Source organism: Odocoileus virginianus, chromosome 22, assembly GCF_023699985.2.
Source record: "Odocoileus virginianus isolate 20LAN1187 ecotype Illinois chromosome 22, Ovbor_1.2, whole genome shotgun sequence".
NCBI classification, from domain to species: Eukaryota; Metazoa; Chordata; class Mammalia; order Artiodactyla; family Cervidae; genus Odocoileus; species Odocoileus virginianus.
Genome location: NC_069695.1, coordinates 35,550,292 through 35,567,717, shown reverse-complemented (window position 1 = coordinate 35,567,717; position 17,426 = coordinate 35,550,292). Strand labels below are relative to the sequence as shown.

Here is a 17,426-nt window from a genome sequence, read left to right as displayed (position 1 = left end):
TGCAGTGGTTTTTGATGTACCAGTAGATCATCAGGGGACTTCCCTGGTGGCCTGGTGGTTAAGAATCCACCTGCTAATGCAGGGAACACAGGTTTGATCACTGGTCCAGGAGCTTAGGTCCCACATGCCGCAGGGCAACTAAGTCCACGAGCTGCAACTACTGAACTCCTGTGCCCCACGCTCTGGAACCATCCTCCACAAGAGAAGCCGCCACAATGAGAAGTCTGTGCACTGCGACTACAGAATAGCCCCGATTTGCTGCAATTAGAGAAAGCCCACACTTGGCAATGAAGAGCCTGCATGCAGCGGCAAAGAACCAGCACTGTTAAAAATAAAAATAGATAAAAATAAACTCCTAAAATGTAGATTATCAAAACACGTAATAAACAAAATTACTAACCATGTTAAGTTATTTGTAAGATATCTGAAACTTTCATTTTGTGTTAAGAAGGCAAAGAAAGCAAAACTGTTGCTTCTTGGACTAGAATTGGTTGATCATCTATGAATGACACACATTTATGACATTCCTTGCTTTGTTTTTATTGTTTAAATTTTTATGTATTTTATTATTATTTACTTAACATTTTTTGCTTTCTTTAAAAATTTATTTTTAATTGAAGGAAAATTGTTTTACAGTGTTGCATTGGCTTATGCCATACAACAATGTGAATCGGCCGTAAGTATACCTGTGTCCCCTTCCTCCTGAACCTTGCTCCCAACCCCTCCCCACCCCTCTAGGTTGTCACGGAGCACCAGGTTGAGCTCCCTGTATTATATAGCAGCTTCCCCCAGCAATCCATTTTATATGTGATAATGTGTATGTTTCAATACTACTCTCTCAATTTGTATAACATTCTTTTGAAGAACCAAACCCTCTCAACTTTTATATCGAACTGACTTTGCAGCATAAGGAGTCTTTAGTTTCTTACATGTTTTGTGTTTATTTTTAATAGCTTTTTGAGGTATAATTGACATTCAACAAACTGTACATGTTTAAAGTACTACATGTGCAGGTAGTATCGATACATTTTGACATATGTGCACACTGGTGAAATCATCATTACAATCAAGATAATGAACATATTCGTCACCTCCCAAAAGTTTCCTTAGGACCTTTATTAGTCTCTCCCTCCTGAGAGATGAGGCAGCCATATTGATCTGCTTTCTGTCCCTGTAGTTTAGTTTGCATCTTCTAGCATTTCACATAAATGGAATCACATATATTGTCTCTTTTCATTTAACATAATTAAGATTCCCCCTTTTGTTGTGTGTATCATTGCTTCATTCTTTTTTATTGCTCAGAAATATTCCATTGTATGGATATGTCACAATTTGTTTGATCATTCACCTGTGAGTGGGCATCTGTGTTCTTTCTAGTTTTTGTTTATTACACAGTAGAACTGCTATGAACATTTGTGCACCATCTTTTTTTTTTTTTTTAGCCATGCCCCGAGGCTCATGGGATCTTAGTTCCCTGACCAGGGATTGAACCCTGGACTTTGGCAGTGAAAGTGTGGAGTCCTAACCACTGGACTATCAGGGAATTCCCCACACCATCTTTTTTACTGTAGCTTTATTTATTTATTTATTGACTTTTTTTTTTTTTTACTGTAGCTTTAGAACTCTTAAAATCAAGTAGTATTAGTCCTCTAACTTTGCTGTTTTAAAACACTTTTTCTATTGCTATTCTAGGTTCTTTTTGGTTCCATATGAATTTTAGAATCATCCTGTCCTTGTCGGCAGAAATCCAGCTGGGATTTTGATAGGAATTGTGCTGAATCTATACATCAATTTGGGGAGAACTGCCTTCTGAATAATTGATTCTTTTGACCTGTAAACAATGAGCAGACCTCCAATCGTTTAAGCAGTCTTTAAATTTTTCCAGCAATGTTTTATAGTTTCAGTGTACATATCTTGCCCATCTTTTTCTAGATTTTTTTTCATATTTTTGATGCTCTGTAAATTATATTTTATTTTGACTTTCAGTGATTCATCAGTAGTCTATAGGTACATAGAAATACAACTGATTTTATGTATCACTTATATCCTTCATATTGTTAAATTCACTTATTAATTCTAGTAGCTTTAAAAAATTTTTCTAGAATTTTGTACATGGAAAATTCTATCATATGCAAATGAAGACACTTCTACTCTTTCCTTGTTAAGCCAGATGCCATATTAACCTGACCAGAATCCCCTGGGGTATCCCATAGATGGCCTCTCCTTTTGTTCCTCTTGTGCCATGGTCTAGGATTTCCCTCAAGTCAGTAAGTGAGGTAAATAACAGGGCTCACCTCAGTCGTTTCCTGTTTGTCAGGAATCACTGTCCTCCAACTCTCTGATATCCAGATCTTGAAAACCATTTTCTCATGTATTCTGTCTGTTTTTTGCTTTTATTTTTGAACCTTTCAGATGGAAGGGTAAATCCAATCCCTGTTACTCCATGATGACTTGATATAGATGTTCTCATATGTAAAAAATTCATTTTCAGGGCTTTCCTTCTGGCCCAGTGGTAAGGAATCCACCTGCCAATGTAGGAGACACAGGTTCAATCCCTGATCCAGCAAGATACCACACGCCGCAGGGCAGCTAAGCCCGGGTGCCAAAACTATTGAGACTGTGCTCTCGAGCCTGTACTCCACAACAAAAGAAGCTACCACAATGAGAAGCCCATGCACTGCAACTAGAGAGTAGGAGGGTAGTCCCCACTTGCTCAGCTAGAGAAAGCCCAGCAGCAATGAAGACCCAGCACAACCAAAAATAACCAAAAATAAAATTATAAAAAATTCATGTTCAGACCTTTGATTGTGGACTTCAGTATTCAGTTTACTTATCCTAAAATTTATCTTCTCTTTCCCCCTTCAGACACCAGACCTGACATTGCTTTCACTAAGATAGTGGAGTGTTGTAGTTAAGAACTCAGATATTCTTTCTTTTCATGGGACTTAGCCACCTTCTGATATACTATATAATTTGTATTTATTTTATTTGTTCTGTCCTTCCCCCTCCCAACAAGTGCTGTAAAGGAAAGGAGTTTTGTCTGGTTTCTACGGAGAGTCAGATTCTTGCTTTGCCACTTTTACCAGCTGGACAATGTACTTAGCCTTTCTCTACTTCACATTCATAAAAAAATGAGAAAAATAGTGCCCAGCTCCCTGTGTTGTTCAGAGGATTAAATGTGTTATGTATGGCGTTTAGAACAGTGCACGGAATGTAGTCAGTCATTGTTCTTAGAGTCGTCATGGAATAGCCCTCACTAGAGATTGGACAGGTAGCAGGAAATGGTAAATGCAAGCTCAGCTGTCTAGGTCAACCACGAGCCAGTACATCGGGTGTGCACTGGAATGATCCACTTAAATACACAATTAGATTACACGCAGATGTAATAGCTATCCTTTTCTAAATTAAAAAAAATTGAGCATTGACTATTAAATTAGTAAAGGAGCTCTGATGACCTAAAGGAAGTATGCAATAAAATTGTGTCCTTTGTGACTCTTGGTTTCTTATCAGAAAACTGGAGATATCTGAAATTCTGGTGTCCAGGTATGTTTTAGAATTCAGTTATTTTTAGATTTTAGAAAGAAAAAAGGTGCATATATCTTTTATAACACATAGTATTTTACATCCCAGTGGAGCCTGGGGTCGTGCCCTCAAAGCAAACACATTAATTTATTTTGCAGCAGAATGTATGAATGCTCACATCAAGTGGACAAATAAAGATTGTGGAAAAAAAAAAAAAAAACCCTAAAAACCCAGTTTGGGTTCAGATTAAGTTCTGCCACCAAAAGAGTTTCCTGTAAACTTAGGAAAATGCATTTTGGTTTTCAGAACTTTATAATTTTAGAATTGTGGACCTTTCATCTTAAAATTTGGGGGAGGGTTAAATATATAAAGCACCTGAAACAGGAACTCAATCTGTGTCCAACTCAGCGACCCTATGGACTGTAGCCCTCCAGGCTCCTTTGTCCATGGGATTCTCCTAGGTAATAATACTTGAGTGGGTTGCCATTTCCTTATCCAGGGGATCTTCCCAACCCAGGATTGGATCCCAGGTCTCTTGCATTGCAGGCAGATTCTTTACCATCTGAGCCACCAGGGAAGCCCCCAATTATTATCACCATTGATATTCATTGTATCAATATTATTAGTCGGATAATGTTGCAGCAGGATAGTAGTAGTAATTATTTCAAGACTGTAAAAGTCAAGGCCTGTTAGAAATATTATCCAGTTTCCCTGATACCTCAGGCTTGATTGAAACTGTGGATGATGTTTTAGGGATGGTTTAAATAGAAACAAAGGGACTGGGAGGCCCATTTGAGATCTTTCATACGTTCACTGGGGTTGAAACAGAGAGGCTGGTGATAAGTGTGAGAAGTCGAGCGCTAGGTAGCATTGGTTCCACAAATACTGGAAACTGTCTTTTTCCTCCTCGTCCTTCCCTTCCCCCTTCTCCTTCATTGACTCAGTCTTGTGACTGTCATCTCATAGACAAAGGAAGTTGCTTCAACTGTGCACTGGAGGTTGAGGGTCATAGGTGAGGGGTGGAAGCCTTGAACCAGAGGGTTTTTGATCCGCTGAGTAAAGAGAGCATTCATTTAGAGCCTGTACTGGGAAGGTGAGACAAACTGCTTCAGCATGTTGATGCTAACACAGCTTTCCAGTTACATTGCAGTCATTTATTGATTTGGAAGCACTTTGTTTTACTTTTCTTTCCTAGGATTAGGTAATGAACAACTGACCAACATGGGGGTTGCTAAGTTAAGGTAGGTTCCTAAGGAAACCAGTAGATTTGCTATTATTCTAGGAGTCATCTTGCCTTGATTGAGGGCAAGATGGTTTCTGAAATCTTTCCCCTGCTGCTCAGTGCCTCAGAAATGTCATAGACTTTGGAGTGTTTTGAATCCTGTCTCCTCATTTGTAAGTATGGGCAAGTCATTTAACCTCTCTTAGCCTCAGTTTCATGAGACATAAAGATGAAAAGAACAACAGGGCTTCCCTGCTGGTCCAGTGGCTACAAGTCCATGTTCCCAATGCTGATTCCTGGTCAGGGAACTCGATCCCACACGCTGCAACTAAAGAACCTGCCTGCCACATTGAAGATCTGCAACTAAGACCTGGTGAGACTAAGTAATTAAAAATTAATTTAAAAAAAAACAAACCAGCTTCCTTAGAGTTGTGAGGGTTAATTGTCCAAGAATGTACCTAGTATATTCTCCACTGCATAGCATAGGCCCCATAAAAAGGAGCTATATTATCTGTATACTTTCTTTTTTTAAGAAAATTTTTATTTATTAAAATTATTTTTTTACTGTGCTAGGTCTTCATTGCTGCACCTGGGCTTTCTATAGTTGCAGCAAGCAGGGACTAATCTCTAGTTGCGTTGCATAGACTTCTCACTGTAGTGGCTTCTCTTGTTGCAGAGCATCAGCTCTAGGTGGGTGGGCCTGATAAGAACATGCTAATAGAATGATCATTTGAAGATCCTTATAGGTTAAAAATGATGGTGAATTGTAACAAATATATTGCTCTGGTGGAGGATTTTGATAATAGGGGAGGCTATGAATGTGTGGGGAGAGAGGGTATAAGGGAAATCTATACTTTCTGCTCAATTTTGCTGTGAACCTAAAACTGCTCTGAAAAAACGAAAGTCTATAAAAAAGTAAGAAGAAAATTTTGATGATGTGGTAACTGCAATAGCAGCTATAGAGATAGTCAGCCTTGTATGGTAAAACAGATTATTTCTCAAATAATTTAGAACATGATGCTGCTGCGGAAAGAGCCTGAGACTCAGCAACAGAATACCTGGCTTCCAGCCTGAGTTTTACTAGTTGTACGATCTTGAATAAGTCACTTAATCAGATTTATTTTTATTGTCAGTAAAATGAGGATTATGATGCAGACTTTGTCTACCTCCCAGGACTGGTATGAAGAGCAAATGAGGGAATCTATGTGGAAGCATTTTGTAGCACTCTTAATATGTCGCAGAAGTGACATGGTTTTGTAAACTGATTCTTCTCTTTGTCTTTTTGGCAAAGAGACCCGGGGCTTTGATCCAAGGGAAAAGAGTTAATCACAGGGTAATAGCCTGCATTCCATAGGAGACTCCTTCTCCTCATCCTATCAAAGCAACTTTTTGGTTAGAGGCAAGGGAATACTCTCACTGGAAGCAGTGGGGAGATGATAGGCAGGGAGGGGCCTTTAAAAAAGAAGTAAAATGAATAAAACACACAGAAATTCCCTATTTTCCCCTTTCTCATTTAAGACCTAGCTTATTCCTTGCAGAGCATACCTACTTCCCTCACCTGCTGGGGATTTCATTTTTTTTTTTTTTTTTCCATTTATTTTTATTAGTTGGAGGCTAATTACTTTACATCATTGCAGTGGTTTTTGTCATACATTGAAATGAATTAGCCATGGATTTACATGTATTCCCTATCCCGGTCCCCCCTCCCACCTCCCTCTCACCCAATCCCTCTGGGATTTCATTTATGTAAATTTTAAAATTTCCGTTTCAGTTCAGTCACTCAGTCATGTCCAACTCTTTGTGACCCCATGGACGCCAGGCCTCTCTGTCCATCACCAACTCCCGGAGTTTACTCAAACTCATGTCCATCAAGTCAGTGATGCCATCCAACCATCTCATCCTCTGTCATCTCCTTCTCCTCCAGCCTTCAGTCTTTCCTAGCATCAGGGTCTTTTCCAATGAGTCAGTTCTTCTCATCAGGTGGCCAAAGTGTTGGAATTTCAGCTTCAGCATCAGTCCTTCCAATGAATATTCAGGACTGATTTCCTAAATTTCCATTTATATAAATCAAATTAAGAGTGTCCTTGTTTGGAAAATATAGAATGCTTGTTGCTCTGTGCACTGACTGAGCAAATTTGGCTATTGTAAGCCCAGACCATAGTTTTTTCTTCCTGTACTATGTTGTCAAAGTATTTTTTTCCAAGGACTCTTCTTGTTATATAAGCCCTTGGAAAGGTAGCTTAGAGTTTCATTGACACTGTGCATGCTAAGTCTCTTCAGTCGTGTCCAACTCTTTGCAACCCTATGGAGTCTAGCCCGCCAGGCTTCTCCATCCATGGGATGCTCCAGACTGGAATACTGGAGTGGGTTGCCATGCCCCCCTCCCACGAATCTTCTTGACCCAGGGATGAAACCTTAATGTCTTATGTCTCCTGTACTGGCAGGCAGGTTCTTTGCCACTAGCACCACCTAGGAAGCCCAATTTGACTTAATTACTGAAAGGATCTGAGAAAGGTGACCTGGTGTTGACTTATATAAAAAAATGCACAATGTGAGTGCTTCAAGCTAAGTTTTATTTGGGGCAAAATGAGGACTGCAGACCAGGAGACAGCACCTCAGATAGCTGAGAAACGGCTCCAAAGAGGCAGGAGGGAAAGGTTAGTAAGTATGTGATTTTGGTGAAGGGAGAATACATGCAATCAAGCACATGCTTTTCCAGAAGTTTTCTGCTAGTCTAGTGAAGCTTTCTGCTAGTCATGAGCAATAGTTGTCCACATGAAGGATTTTAGTGTTTTTCTCGATATGAAGAGAAACAAGAATTGGGCTCATAAAATCAGCTCATGAAAATACCTAACTAGCTGAAGACTTACTCTGCTAGTTTCTCCCTGAGCACCGAGTGCCTCATTTCTGCTCTCCACCCTGAACACCTTTCAGGTCAGCAGCTGAAACAGCACATGATTTAATCCTTATAGAGGTAGATGGCAAGGGCCAGTCGCAAATGCCAATTTGTAGCGGACACTGGCGCAGCCGCAGGAGCACGAGTGTGGAGTCATCAGACCTGGCTTTGAATCCTGGCTCTGCCCCTTGATAGCTTTGTGACATGAAAAGTCAAGTGACCTGTCTGAACCTCACCCTCCTCACTTGGGAAGTAAGGATAATGTCCTTCTGCTTTTTAGGGTGGTTCATAATGGGTATGAATAGCTTAGGACAGTACTCATTACAGGAATGTTATTTTATTATTATTATTATTATTAAGAGGAAAAGCTTTGGAATTTGAATCCAGCTGTGGGCTAGTGGGAAAGTCATTTAACCTTCCTGAGTAACCAGTCCACTCAGATGTGACAAGGGGATCCCAGCAATTCCTTCTACCAGGGTTATTCTGAAAATTATAGATAATGGAATTAAAGTTCTGGGAAGTGATGGGAACTGGCTTTGTAATGCTACTAGTTCAGTGGCTGAGTTTGCAGCCAGAAGAACCTGGGTTTAAACTTTAATTCTGCCACTTAGCCCATGTGAACTATATTTTCCTCTTAGAGAAATGGAAATAACATCTTCCCAGCATAGCTTTTGTGACGATTAGAGATAATGTACAGAAAACTCCTGGCACTTTGGTAAATTGCTCAGTAGATGCTAGGATTATTACTGTAATATGCAGTATAAGGAAATCACTAAGGTCTGGTTTGCTAATTGGGATTCTTCCTTTGCTGGAAAATATCCAGTAGCTGACAAGGAAGTCTAAACTTTAACTCTTCTCTTTCTGGACCTGTGAGCACTGCAGCAATGGAAAAAGTGAGTTCTTAACATTTAGCTCAAGGAGGCCAGTCAGATGGCCTCTGATCTGGGGTGCAGTGGGGGGAAAATAACTCAAAGGTTTTCAGGCTCACGTGACAGTAGGCTCTGTCCTCACCCTCACACCTAAGAAAGGTCCAATAACCTACAGGGAATTAAGTTGAGTTTATATTCGAAGTATGGGGCTTCCCAGGTGGCACTAGTGGTAAAGAACCCGCCTACCAGTACAGGAGACTTAAGAGATGAGGTTTGATCCCTGGATCAGGAAGATCTCCTAGAAAAGGAAATGGCAGCCTACTCCAGTATTCTTTGCTGGGAAATCCCATGGACAGAGGCGCCTGGCAGGCTATGATTCATAGGGTCGCGAAGAGTCGGAGACAACTTAAGTGAGTTAGGACAGATATCTGAAGTATAAGCTTTAGAAGAGTGGCTCTTATTTTTTTCCCTTTTAGAATATGGTTCGGGGGAATTCCCTGCCAGTCCAGTGGTTAGGACTCTGTACTTTCACTGCTGAGGGCTTGGGTTTGATCCCTGGTTGGGGAACTAAGATCCCAAAAGCTATGTGGCATGGCTTAAAAAAAAGGAAAAGATTAATTGTGTATTGAGCCAGAAAGCTAGACAGTTGCTCCAGGTAACTCAAACCAGACATTTGTCTGAAATCTGAGCCAATAAGATTGAATTTAGTCATATAATTTTAATGGTTTTCCAAACTGTTTTTCTCCCTGTAGAGGTCCAATTCAAACATATGATTGCCAGTTAACAGTGCAGAATGTTTTCTGACTTTCAGCTTCGTAGGCCAGTTTGCCTGTGGAAATTATTCAATATAAGGCCACTGTGTGACCCTCCCTTGTACTCATAACAGAGGCTCTTTCTGATACCTGAGTAGAAAGACAGTTCTCTTGTCCCCAACTGACTGTCTTATCAGTGAGATGATTGTAAAGTGATAATTACAAAGTTCCTCTGGAATCAAGACAATCAGTTAAAAACTCTAAGTTTCAGGATACATTGTTGCAACCTGAATTATTTGAACATGTGAAATTTAACAAGACCTCAGCTCAATTTACTGCACCCAAGTAATGGGTCATTTGTTTCTTAGGGTTGTTGTCACAACATACCATAAACCGGGTGGCTTAAAATAACAGAGACTTCAGTTCAGTTGCTCAGTCATGTCCAGCTCTTTGCGACCCCATGGACTACAGCATGCCAAGCTTCCCTGTCCATCACCAACTCCTGGAGCTTGCTCAAACTCATGTCCGTCGAGCTGGTGATGCCATTCAACCATCTCATCCTCTGTCGTCCCCTTCTCCTGCCTTCAATCTTTTCCAGCATCAGGGTCTGGAAAAATGAGTCAGTTCTTCGCATCAGGTGGCCAAAGTATTAGAGCTTCAGCATCAGTCCTTCCAATGAATATTTAAGACTGACTTCCTTTAGGATGGACTGGTTTGATCTCCTTGCTGTCCAAGGGACTCTCAAGAGTCTTCAAGACCACAGTTCAAAAGCCTGCATTCAAAAACAGAGACTTACTGCCTCACAGTCCAGGAGGACACAAAGTGTTGGTGGAATCCTGTTCTGTCTGAAGGCCCTGGGGAAGGAGTTGTTCAAGGCCTGTCTCTTCCCTTCTTGCAGCCTCAGGCATCCGTTGGCTCCCAGATCATCACTCCAGTCCTCTGTCCTCATGTGGTTTTTACCCTGTGTGTCTTCACAGCATTTCCCTCTGTGTATGTTTGTTTCTGTGTCCAAATTTCCCCTTTATATAATGATGCCATTCATGTTGGATTAGGGCCCACCCTAATGCCTTTGTTTTCAATTGATTAACCCTGGAAAGACCCTATTTCTGGCAGGGGCGGGAAGCCACATTTTGAGATACTGAGGGTTAAGACTCTGACATCTCTTTTTTGGGCGACACAGTTCAACCCTTAACAATAGGCTTGGGCTTCTTACCAAAGAAAGCTCATGAACTTTTCGCTGTTTACCCTGTGACTGAGAGGCTCTCTAATAATCTCTCCCTCTTCATCAGATGCATCTTTTGAAGGCATGAAACACACACAAATTCCACAGGCTATGGTTCTTGCAGAATTTTTTGTAAGATAACAGAGAGTTTAGTTGTATGCATGCATATATGACTTAAAATTTGGGCTTCCCCGATGGCTCAGCAGTAAAGAATCCTCCTGCCAACACAAGAAACGTGGGTTCGATCCCTGGGTTGAGAAGATCCCTTAGAGGGAGGGCATGGCAACCCACTCTAGTATTCTTGCCTGGAGAATCCAACGGACAGAGACTGCTCCTGCTGCTGCTGCTAAGTTGCTTCAGTTGTGTCCAACTCTGTGTGACCCCATAGACGGCAGCCCACCAGGCTCCCCTATCCCTGGGATTCTCCAGGCAAGAACACTGGAGTGGGTTGCCACTTCCTTCTCCAATGCATGAAAGTGAAAAGTGAAAGTGAAGTCGCTCAGTCGTGACCCACTCTTAGCAACCCCATGGACTGCAACCTACCAGGCTCCTCCGTCCATGGGATGTTCCAGGCAAGAGTATTGAGGTGGGTTGCCATTGCCTTCTCTGGGACAGAGACTGGCAGGCTACAATCCAAGGGGTTGCAAAGAGTCACACAACTGAAGTGAGTGAGCATGCATGCATGACTTAAAATTTACTAAGTTGGCAAATGTGAAGATGCTAATGCAAATTATTTTGTTGACTAGTTCATAAAAATCCATGGTCAATAGAGCAGAGCTAATGTAGAAAAGATTTAAGAGGAGGAGGATTTAAATTGGAGCTTGACGTGAGGAAAAGAGGTATTTACATTGTTAGAGAGATTGGGGAAAGTCAGTCTAAAAACGGGAAACAGGTAGTGGATTTTAGTCAGTAAGTATTTGCTCTTTGTGTGTATAATCTAGGCACTTAGAATATCTCAGTGAATAACATACAAAAATCACTGCCCTCATGCAGTTTATATTCTTGGGTGGGTGTTTGTGTGTGCATGTGTGTGTTGTGGGAGGACACAAAATAAACAATTGAGTAATTATTAGAAGGTGATAAGTACTTTAGAGAAAGAAAAACAATGCATGAAAGGGGAAAGTGGACGGGAAATGTGGGGAGGAGGTGGCTGCAATTTTAAGCAGGCATTCAGGCCTCACTGAGAAGGGAACTGTTGAGCAAAGACTTGAAGCAGATAAGGGAACTCTGTGGCTCTCTGAGGGAGGAACCTTCTAGAAAGAGAGAAGCACCGGTGCTAAGGATCTCGGGGAGGAATGTGCCCGAGATGTTTAAGGAACAGCCAGGTGGCCACTGTGATTGGAGCAGGTTGTGTAAAGCGGGAGGAGGAAACCAGTCCATTGTGAGGGCTTCTGTTTTTATCTGAGTGACACGGGAAGTCTGGGTAGTCCTCCCAGAGTTAAAGTGGAGGAATGAAATGATGTGACTGATGTTTATGGAGGATCTCCTTGGCCCTCCAGGAGGCAAGGTTAGGAGCAGAGAGAGAATTTAGGAGGCCATTAGGTAACCCAGGTGAGAAATAATGGAGCCTGGATCAGTAGCTCTAAAGTGATGAGGAGACAGACTGGTCTCTGGATATGCTGTTTCTTGATGGCTTTCTCACAGCCAATAGGATTTTCTGACAGATTGAATGTGGCGAGTGAGAGGCAAGTGTGACATTGAGACTTGTGTTGAGCAACTGGGAGGATGGAGTTGTCATTAGCTGAGAACGGGAAGCCTTGTAGGGGCAGGATGTTTGTGGGGGTGGGGTAGGGAGAAACTGGGGCTTCCATCTGGGACACAGAAGCTTGAGATGTCTATTCGGCATCCAAATGGAGATATCAAATAGACAGTGGTGTATAGAAGTCTGGAGTTCAGCAGAGAAGGCGGAGCTGCAGATAATAAATTCAAGAGTCCCTGGAATATACAGATTGGATGAGCTCCCCAAGGATGTGAGCAATGATGAAAAGGACATCCAAGGACTCAGTCCTGGGACCTTCCAAAGTTAAAGAGAGAAAGCAGAAAAAGAGGCTGAGGACAAGCAACCAGTGAGGTAGGAGGAACAGCAATAGGATTTGTTTGACTATCTGAGGGTTAGTAAATAATCTGTGGAGACAGGACAATGGATAAAGTGATAAAAGGTGTTGAAGACCAAGCACAGAACCTGGATTTTTTTAAGATGCTGAAACTGAGGCATAACTTTATAAAAGATTTGTCTAAAATGACTTCATGGTAAATATCTCCTTCTAATCCCAGTCCCTTGATTCAATCGGAATCTTCATGGTTGAGAAAAAGTTCATAACGTGTAAAGTTTAGAGAGATGCATCTCACTCTACCATGGAATCTGATAGGAGAGGGCGTTCCATCCTGAGTTGTTCAGAATAACAGATTCTTCATATATTCTGTGTGTGTGTGTTTCTGATCAATGGCATTTTAGAAAAGCTTCCACAGAGTCACCAAAGCTAACAGGTCAGTGTTACTTTCTTCAAACATAGTTTTACTCATCAGCTTGATAAAGGAATGGCTGCAGGCTTGAAAGCCAGACTTAAGGAGAGAATTCCCTGAATACTGTTCCTGATCTCATGCTTTTTGTTTTTTGTTGAGATTCTTTGTGGTGTTTGTTGACCTTTGACTCAGGACTTTGGGTTTTCTTTTTGCAGTATGAAATTAAAGGCCAGTAGAATCCAAAGGAGACTGAAATATCTTCGGAAATTCAAGTGTGATGTGATAGAGGAAGACATGGAAATTCAACAACATCCCTCAGGAGAGATGAAGACTCAGAGGTGGTGGTTTGGCACCTCCTTTGGCACACAGATCTCAGGTGGGTTATCCCGAACTTGGAAAAAGACCTGAGCCTGGAGTAGAACTTTTACTGATTTTTGTTTGTGGCTCTTGGATAGTTTGGAGAAGGAAATGGCAACCCACACCAGAATTCTTGCCTGTAGAATCCCATGGATAGATGAGCCTGGCGAGCCCCAGTCCATGGGGTCGCAAAGAGTCAGACACAACTAAGAGACTAACGCTTCACTTGGGTAATTGCTGACTACATTGGTGCATCAAAGAAGTAACTAAATGTTGGCATTTAATAGCCTTTGAAACTTGTTTTTAGATATTTTTTGGTCCTGCTTCTCCATTGCTTTTTTGATCTAAACTCTCAAACTCTTTCAGAACTGAAGCAGGAAATTTAGATTTAACCTCAAGAGGCAATGTTTTGTCTTGTGTCTCCTCTAATATAATACAGATGTGAGGATGGCTGCATTTTACTTGAACACTTATTGAATTTCTGCCTTACTCCTTTCTCTTTCTAATGGGAAACAGTCTAACTCCAGCCCTCATTAAACTCAGAGAATCCAAGTTGTAATCTTGAGAATGTACATGGAGAGAAGCTACATTTAGGTTATTTACTTAGATTATAAAGCCTTAAGCTGCCTCACTATTTGAGGAAAAAATCTCCCATCCAACAAAAAGACACTGAGAAACAAAAATGTTAAAGGCTGAAAAAGTATTCGTTTAAGAAGTGAAAAAGTGGCCCTCCAAACTATTCTTCTTTGGCTTGAATGAGTGTCAGTTCAGTACCTGGACAGTCTGTCATGTGATGAGATGCCTTTTTGAACACTCTACATTCCAGGGTGACAATGCCTGTATTTTTTATCTACAAAGTTAGTTCTCCCAAATTGTGCTGTTCTGGAAAATTGCACAGACTATCCGAATATTTCAGCAACTTTGAGGTCGCCATCTCAGCTCTCTGCAGCATATGCCCTCTGTAAGTCAGCTGGGCAAGTAAGAGCCAAACATATCCAGTGACTGTGATATGGACATGAAACTCTGTTCCTTTGGCCATAGTACTACACTTATCTATAGTACTGATCCAACAAGCTGAATTTTTTTTTCGGGTTGGTGGCAAACATATTTAAGAGGGAAAAATTACTTCATTGTTTAGTTGTTTAGTTGCTAAGTCCTGTCCAACTCTTTTGTGATGCCATGGATTGTAGCCCACCAGGCTCCTCTGTCCGTGAATTTCCCAGCCAAGAATACTGGAATGGATTGCCATTTCCTTCTCCAGAGGGGTCTTCCTGACCCAGGGATCAAACCTGCATCTCCTGCATTGGCAGGTGGGTTTTTGGCGGTAAATGTACTTAAGAAGAAAAAAAAAAAAAACTTCATAGCGTAGATGTGTAATGTGAGCTCATTTATATGGTTTAGGAATGATTTCTTCAGTGGCCCAGTGACCTGAGCTGCCTCATCTAGTCTAAACATGTGTCACAATTATGCTTGTACCCAATTTGGATGTACTCAATTACAGGCTTTCTTATTGACTTGTGTTACGGAGGAAAATAAACATGTATCCACATCCTCAGACCAATTGCTGGTTTATTACTCTGACAGTTACAATGAATCATGAAACAGAGCTGTCCAAAGGCAGAATGGTGGTCTCTCCTGGATATAGTGAGCTCTTGGTTGGTATAGCCTGGTGACTTTGGCATGCAGCCAGGTGACTTAACAGCAGAGGTCTTAAAAAGAGACTCATGACTGAAAGAGCAGTTGGTCTAGATGACTTCTCTGTTCCCTCTCACTCTCAGATGCTTTGACCAGTGTATTTGATTCAGTCCTTTCAGGATTGACAGTATCTGGTTATTAAATGAACACTTTGGGGTCATGTTTATATCTGGTCCATTAGGAGCCAGTGAACCAGCTAATAATTACATGTGTGCACTTGGCCATGGTGTGCAGAATCATGGTGTGTAGAATATTCTGTGGGAGGAATATTTAAAATCACTTTTTGGTTTGGCATTGACATTTTCTTTGAAATTTAAATTTTCTATCATGTGCTCATTAGAAATGCCAGGCATCTGGTTTAGAAAAATCCCAAAACAACCTGTGTTAGCTGGCACTTCTAAAGTAATAGAAATTTATAAATATTGGGTTAGCCAAAAAGTTCATTCGGGGTTTTCTTTCTTTTAAAAAGTATTTATTTGACCACACCAGGTCTTGGTTGCAGGGTATAGGATCTTAGTTGCTGCATGTGGGATCTAGTTCCCTGACTAGGGATCCAACCTGGGCCCCCTGCATTGGAGCTCCGAGTCTTAACCACTGGACCACAAGGGAAGTAACCATTTAGGGTTTTCCATAAGATGTTATGGAAACAAACAAACAAACCTGAGTGGACTTTTTGGCCAACCCAATATATGACTACAATAATAAAACCAATGGTCATGTCAGGAGTACCACTACTGTGGCAGAATGCAGTTTGGTGTATCTGGTCAAGAACTACATTATCTTCTAACAAGACAATACAATGTTTTTATTATTGTCACTATGGTATAGCTTATCATTGTGGAATTATATCTTTATATTTTCCCTCCTCCTGATCCTGCCATATGTTCCTTGCTTTTCATAGACTTTGCATAACATTTATATGTAAATTTAAGCCTAAAAAGGGGAATTAGAAGGCACTAGAGAAAAGAGTACAGGACTGTTGATTCAGATTGTTCTGAGTTTGAAACTCTGCTGTGACACTCATCAGCTATGTACATAGTTTCCATTTTTTTCTTAGATTCTTTAGGAAAAAGACTCTGGGCTTTGTGAGATTTTGCTTGATGTACGTCCAGAGAGACATCTTTCATGAGAGGGACTGATGTTCCCAGCAGGGACTGGGTATCATTAGCGAGAACAAGGCGCAACAAAATGTTTGAGAGGCCACACATCCTGTGGCATCTGTGTTATTGTCTCGTCCCTTGTTCAGTGTTTGGTAAGAGATCAAAGGTGGAAGAGAAACCAGGGTGTGCTCAACAACACAGATCCTGACATTCTTGAAAGATAGTATTTAGCTCAAATACTTCTGTGTGGCAAAGATGAAAGCATATTAGAGTTCTGAGAATTTTTGTGATGACCAGAAAGTTTTCTCATAGATACTTGCTTGCTTTTCTTTATATCTCAAGAAAACCCCTAAGAAAGATGGTTTTTTTTTTTTTTTTTTTTTTTTAAGCTTTGCTCCTTTGGGTGTCTCCTGCCTTGTTTTCTTCCTTACTCCAAGGGCAGCCTTACTCCGTGTGACATTTAGACCAGGCCGCCCAGACTCCTTACATTCACATCTGGTGTTGCCTTCTCCATTGTGTCTGTAGCATCTCAAGGCCTCACTAGTGTGTTTCCCTGCAAGGGCTCTTCCAAGGTGGAGGTGTGAGTTCTTGAACCAAGGTTGCTCTGACCAAGTCAGTTATACATATTCTGCACATTTAGTAACTGCCCGTCTTTCGAAAAAATAACTTCAGGCTTCAGGTGTTGGGAATGGCCAAAGTTTTTTTAGGATGCCCTTCCCATATTTGATAATCCTGTATTAAGACTTGGAGTTTCTATGGATTTGTATATAGAAACGAAAGCTCCTGAATGCAAGGAGCTTGATTCATGTGGCTTGTATGTTTTGACATTCATGCCTACTAATGATCACAAATTGTTGTGTAAGTTTACTTATGGAGGACCTAGAAAAATATACTCTGAATCATGTGATGTTGCTTTTCTAATTTATAATTAGTTTATCATGGTATAATATGAAAGTGTTAGTTGCTCAGTTGTGTCTGACTCTTTGCAACCCCACGGACTAGCCTGCCAGGCTTCTCTGTCCATGGAGATTCTCCAGGCAAGAATCCTGGAGTGGGTTGCCATGCCCTCCTCCAGGGGATCTTCCCAACCCAGTTATCGAACTCAGGTCGTCCACATTGCAGGCAGATTCTTTACCATCTGAGCCACCAAGGAAGCCCATAAGTCATACAATTCACTAGCTGCATCAGAAGGACCCTTATGTATGGGGTTGTTTTTTGTCAGACACACCGAGCTAGTGAATTCTTTGGTGACACAGTGGGAAGCTGAGTGCTGTTGGAGAAGGTCTGTGGTTAAAACTGGTCTGTATTCAAACCATTCCACTCGATGG

At 41.2% G+C, this 17,426-nt stretch overlaps 1 long non-coding RNA gene across 1 annotated transcript in view; it reads left to right on the top strand.

Annotated features, from left to right (window-relative positions):
• The window catches only part of LOC139030394 (uncharacterized), a 67,713-nt gene extending 52,861 nt beyond the window's left edge, over positions 1-14,852 (top strand). Inside the window, exon 2 of the long non-coding RNA XR_011482764.1 lies at positions 13,162-14,852. This is a non-coding gene — a long non-coding RNA (uncharacterized lncRNA). The remainder of the gene's footprint in view (positions 1-13,161) is intronic.
• The last annotated feature ends 2,574 nt before the right edge of the window (positions 14,853-17,426 follow it).